The sequence below is a fragment of the Mobula hypostoma genome, chromosome 3, assembly GCF_963921235.1.
Source record: "Mobula hypostoma chromosome 3, sMobHyp1.1, whole genome shotgun sequence".
Classification (NCBI taxonomy): domain Eukaryota; kingdom Metazoa; phylum Chordata; class Chondrichthyes; order Myliobatiformes; family Myliobatidae; genus Mobula; species Mobula hypostoma.
The window spans coordinates 155,832,229-155,838,228 of NC_086099.1; positions in this window are offsets into that span (position 1 = coordinate 155,832,229).

Below are 6,000 nucleotides of genomic sequence, written 5' to 3' on the forward strand. Positions count from 1 at the left end.
CCTTCGAGCCTGCACCGCCATTTATTATGATCATGGCTGATCATCCAACTCAGAACCCAGCCTTCCCTCCATACCCCGTGACCCCTGTAGCCACAAGGGCCATATCTAACTTCCTTTTAAACATAGCTAATGAACTGGCCTCAACAGTTTGCTGTGGCAGAGAATTCCACAGATTCACCACTCTCTGTGTGAAGAAGTTTTTCCTAACCTCGGTCCTAAAAGGCTTCCCCTCTATCCTCAAACTGTGACCCCTCGTTCTAGACCTCCCCAACATCGGGAACAATCTTCCCGCATCTAGCCTGTCCAATCCCTTTAGGATCTTATACGTTTCAATCAGATCCCCCCTCAATCTTCTAAATTCCAACGAGTACAAGCCCAGTTCATCCAGTCTTTCTTCATATGAAAGACCTGCCATCCCAGGAATCAATCTGGTGAACCTTCTTTGTACTCCCTCTATGGCAAGGATGTCTTTCCTCAGATTAGGGGACCAAAACTGCACACAATACTCCAGGTGTGGTCTCACCAAGGCCTTGTACAACTGCAGTAGTACCTCCCTGCTCCTGTACTCGAATCCTCTCGCTATAAATGCCAGCATACCGTTCGCCTTTTTCACCGCCTGCTGTACCTGCATGCCCACTTTCAATGACTGGTGTATAATGACACCCAGGTCTCGTTGCACCTCCCCTTTTCCTAATCGGCCACCATTCAGATAATAATCTGTTTTCCTATTTTTGCCACCAAAGTGGATAACTTCACATTTATCCACATTAAATTGCATCTGCCATGAGTTTGCCCACTCACCCAACCTATCCAAGTCACCCTGCATCCTCTTAGCATCCTCCTCACTGCTAACACTGCCACCCAGCTTCGTGTCATCCGCAAACTTGGAGATGCTGCATTTAATTCCCTCATCCAAGTCATTAATATATATTGTAAACAACTGGGGTCCCAGCACTGAGCCTTGCGGTACCCCACTAGTCACCGCCTGCCATTCTGAAAAGGTCCCGTTTATTCCCACTCTTTGCTTCCTGTCTGCTAACCAATTCTCCACCCACACCAATACCTTACCCCCAATACCGTGTGCTTTAAGTTTGCACACTAATCTCCTGTGTGGGACCTTGTCAAAAGCCTTTTGAAAATCCAAATATACCACATCCACTGGTTCTCCCCTATCCACTCTACTAGTTACATCCTCAAAAAATTCTATGAGATTCGTCAGACATGATTTTCCTTTCACAAATCCATGCTGACTTTGTCCGATCATTTCACCGCTTTCCAAATGTGCTGTTATCACATCCTTGATAACTGACTCCAGCAGTTTCCCCACCACCGACGTTAGGCTAACCGGCCTATAATTTCCCGGTTTCTCTCTCCCTCCTTTTTTAAAAAGTGGGGTTACATTAGCCACCCTCCAATCCTCAGGAACTAGTCCAGAATCTAACGAGTTTTGAAAAATTATCACTAATGCATCCACTATTTCTTGGGCCACTTCCTTAAGCACTCTGGGATGCAGACCATCTGGCCCTGGGGATTTATCTGCCTTCAATCCCTTCAATTTACCTAACACCACTTCCCTACTAACATGTATTTCGCTCAGTTCCTCCATCTCACTGGACCCTCTGTCCCTTACTATTTCTGGAAGATTATTTATGTCCTCCTTAGTGAAGACAGAACCAAAGTAATTATTCAATTGGTCTGCCATGTCCTTGCTCCCCATAATCAATTCACCTGTTTCTGTTTGCAGGGGACCTACATTTGTCTTTATCAGTCTTTTCCTTTTTACATATCTATAAAAGCTCTCTATCTCTAGTCATAACCAGAATATTGCTGCTGCAGAGAAACCATTACATTAGCAGTGAAACATTACAGAGAGGCCATTACAAATATATGGTAGAAGAAGGAGAGATTAAAACATTTTTCTCTACATGATTGTTAAATTTGAGATAATACACTTGCAATTTTGCTATCTTTATCTTTTAAATTAAAATACCATTTTAACATTATGTACAAAATAATATGAATTATGATGAAGAAATACTTAAGAAAGTGTTCTAAAAAAAATTAAGAGCTCAGCTTTTGTATTACCTCAATCTCAACTGTAAATGTGAACTGAGTATCCAACATTTGGTTGCCTTAGAATAGAATTTATGAACTCATAACTAAATGATATTGGAGTTCAAATTATTACAGCATAACTGAATAAAATGCTCTAAAGTATGACTATTTAAAATACAGTGGTTTCCAGTTAGTTGGGATACATCAGGACCCAGTGCATTTTGGCCTAATTAAGCAGCTGCCCCAATTAGCCACATTTTCATGGAAATTGATATAAAGGTATTAAAAAAATTTGAGTAACACATTAATTCAAATAAAATACAGAACAAATTAGAACACTACTAATACTACTACAGGAACTACTACAGTGTACTAGTTCCTAATAGTTATTGATGGAGGAATTTGTCTAGTATAATTTCATTTTCACTCCCAACCATCTCTAGCATCTCCAAACTTGAATGCTTAAAACCGCAGCAAGCAAAACAGTTCTGACATGTCTTAAAGCTTATTTCAAAACCAACTATCAGTGACAAAAATCACTACATTTTGAACACAAACACATGCAAATTACGCTAGTTAAAACTGTTGACTCTGAGCATGGTGTAGTGTCCAACAGGCCACCCAAGTGCACACAACTGACGTTAGTTAGAAACTCTTTGGCAACAGCCTCCTATCCCAATTAAGCGACATGGTGTCCCAATTAAATGAAGGGAGTCCTGACAATTTTCTCAATTAGTTTTTGTTCTTTAAGAGTTATCCAAAATAAGCAGCTGCCCCAATTAACCAGTGGTCCATTTAACTGGAATCCACCGTACTTACATTCTTTGATTCACTGTATTTATTCTCTTGTGAGCAGTACCACCTAGTGGTTTATTATCACAATGCCTCTACATTCTGCATTTTAGGTGAAATGATTTTATTTTATCCAGTGAGAAAACTTCAAATGTTGTCTAAACAGCACAACCTTTTCTCTCACAAGGATATAATCATGGTTAATGAAGAGTATTTAAAAAAAAATCAGTCTTCTGACTAATTAAAAACTAAAGAAGTGTGATTGAAGATCAAAAGAGAAGGTTAATCTTTTGTGAAAAGGAGATTCATAGAGGGCTCTGCAAGACTATCATGAATAGAATCAGAAAGGAATATGTTTTGTACTGAAGTATGCATCAGGAATTGCTGCAAGCCATGATCATGTTGTAGTAACAAGATATAGTGTTAGGCAACATCGCGAGAAAAATTAAGAATGCTCTTAAGGAACAGATTGAAATAGTTTTATGCAGAGAACAATGAAGGTGAATGGGACACGATGTGTTAGCTTAGATTTGCTTGCTGGAGTTAATGAAACATGCAAAGCCTGCATGAAAACAGAAGCTTGGAAGACAATTTCAGTGGAAGAATATATGAGATATAGATGAAAGTAAATACTTTGTATGAAAGCAGTTTTATATTAGTTTCCACTGATTTTAGTTCACATTATATGCCTTCAATATTTTAGACCATTAATGTTTAAAGAATCATCAAGTTCACAGTCAGTACGATTCTTGGTACAAAACATATATATTTATTTGCAGCCTTTCATCTCATCAGTTCTTAACTATTATAACATTTCTGCAGATGCTATATGTCACAGGATTCTAAAATGCACCATTAATGACATCAACACTGATCTGACTTATACAGATTTCAACCAGAAGATTACACATAACCTGGAATTTGGGAGAAGCCTAATTCCTAAATTTGTAAGATGCAAAATTGTTGCACAATTTATTCCAAACCCAAGTCCAGACTCTGAAGTTACCAATGTCTCATACATATGCCACTACCTTCAAAATCAGCCCAAAGCGTAAGAGGAAAATGTGAATAGCACGTGCTCCAAACAAAGGAATTCTGTGAGACGCTTTGTTCCCTCATCACCTCGTCAAAAAATTCAATCATGTTAGTAAGACACGACTTGCCCTGACTGCACAAATCTAAGCTGGCTCTCCCTAATTGGGCCATGATTTTCCAAATACTCATTAATCCTATCACTAAGAATCCCCTGCAGTAACTTCCCTACCACTGATGTGAAACTCACTGGTTTATAGCTTCCAGGATTATCCCTGGAACATTCGCGGACAAAAGGCAAGACCTTTAACAGTGTTGATGAGCAGAGTGATCTTCGGGTCCAAGTTTATATCTCCTTGAAAGTGGCTAAGAAGGCATGGGGCATGCTTGCCTTTGTTAGTTGAGGCACTGGATGCAAAAGTCAGGAAGTTACGCTGCAACTTTATAAAACTCTAGTTAGGCCACATCTGGAGTATTGCATACAGTTCTGGTCACCCCATTATAGGAAGGTTTTGGACAGCGTGCAGAAGAGGTTTACCAGGAGGCTGCTGGATTTGAGGACTTGTGCTATAATAAGAGGCTGGACAAATTTGGGCTGTTTTCTCTAGAGTGGCAGAGATTGATAGGGGTTTATAAAATTATGAAAGACATAGACAGACAACATCTCTTTCCCAGGGTTGAAATGTCTAATACAAAAAGGCGTGCATTTAAGGCGAGAGGGGGTCATTTTAAAGTGGCAGCTTTATTGCAGATTGGTGGGTGACTGGAATGCGTTGCCTGGGGTGGTTGTAGAGGCAGATACATCAGAATGAGAATCAGGGTCATTATCACCGGCATCTGTCATAAAATTTGTTAACTTAGCAGGGGCAATTTAATGCAATACATAATAACAAATCATTCAGTCAACTACGGTAAGTATATGTATGTATATTGAATAGATTAAAAATAGTGCAAAAACAGAAATAATATTGATTTTAAAAAAAATGAAGTATTGTTCATGGGTTCAATGTCCATTTAGGACTCGTATGGCAGAGGGAAAGAAGCTGTTCCTGAATCTCTGAGTGTGTGCCTTCAGGCTTCTGTACCTCCTTCCTGATAGTAACAATGAGAAGAGGGCATATCCTGGGTGATGAAGGTCCTTAATAATGTATGTCACACTTTTCTGAGGGCCTGCTCCTTGAAGGTGTCTTGGATACCATAAAGGCTAGTACCCAGGACATTAGGGACTTTTAAGAGACATTTGGACGGGCACATGAATGTGAGGGAAACAAAGGGTATGAACATTGCATAGGCAAAAAGGATTAGTTTAGTTAGCCATTTGACAACTAACTTATTTGGCTTGGCTCAATATTTTGGGCCAAAGGGCTTGTTCCTGTGCTGTGTTCGGTGCTCAGTACAATAGAATGAAAAGAGAAATCAGTGCTTAGATAGGGATAATCTGGTGAAATACTTCAGTGATGAACTCCCCATACACCACCACCCACCCCAGAGAAACGGTGGAAGCTTATGCCACTCATGCAAATAAAAATTAACATATTATTTAGGGAAAATACTAATTTGTGATACAACCTATTGTACTTTGAAGAACACTCACATGAATTTGTTGGTAATTTGTTTATTATTAACGCATGTACCAAGGTACAATGAAAACTTTTGATTTACATGCTATCCATATTGACACTGGACAACAAAGATTTTGCTTCCTGAATACTTTTGGATGTATCTTATGGATTCTACTGCTGATCATGAAAATTGCCATGAATTTTCCCTATTATACATCATTGTTTTTTGGAAGGTCCTATATTTGTTATTTCAATTAATAATTGATGTCAATTAAAATGTTGCCCACATGTAAGTTTTCTATCTTGTCCAGGCAAGTCTGGGAACGCTTTGGGTTGCCAGCATGACCCACAGCAATGGTGTCTTTTTATTGATTCTTCAGCCTGAATGCTGTGCTGCCACTCAACGGCAATGTGCACCCTTCAACACCAATTGGCTGTACAGTACACATGCAGATAACACCGAAATCTGGAAGTCTTCTTGAAACATGTACATACAGTACAGCAACTACCACTAGAACATCTGTGGTGATCTGAAAGTGTGGCACTGCCACTAGGAATG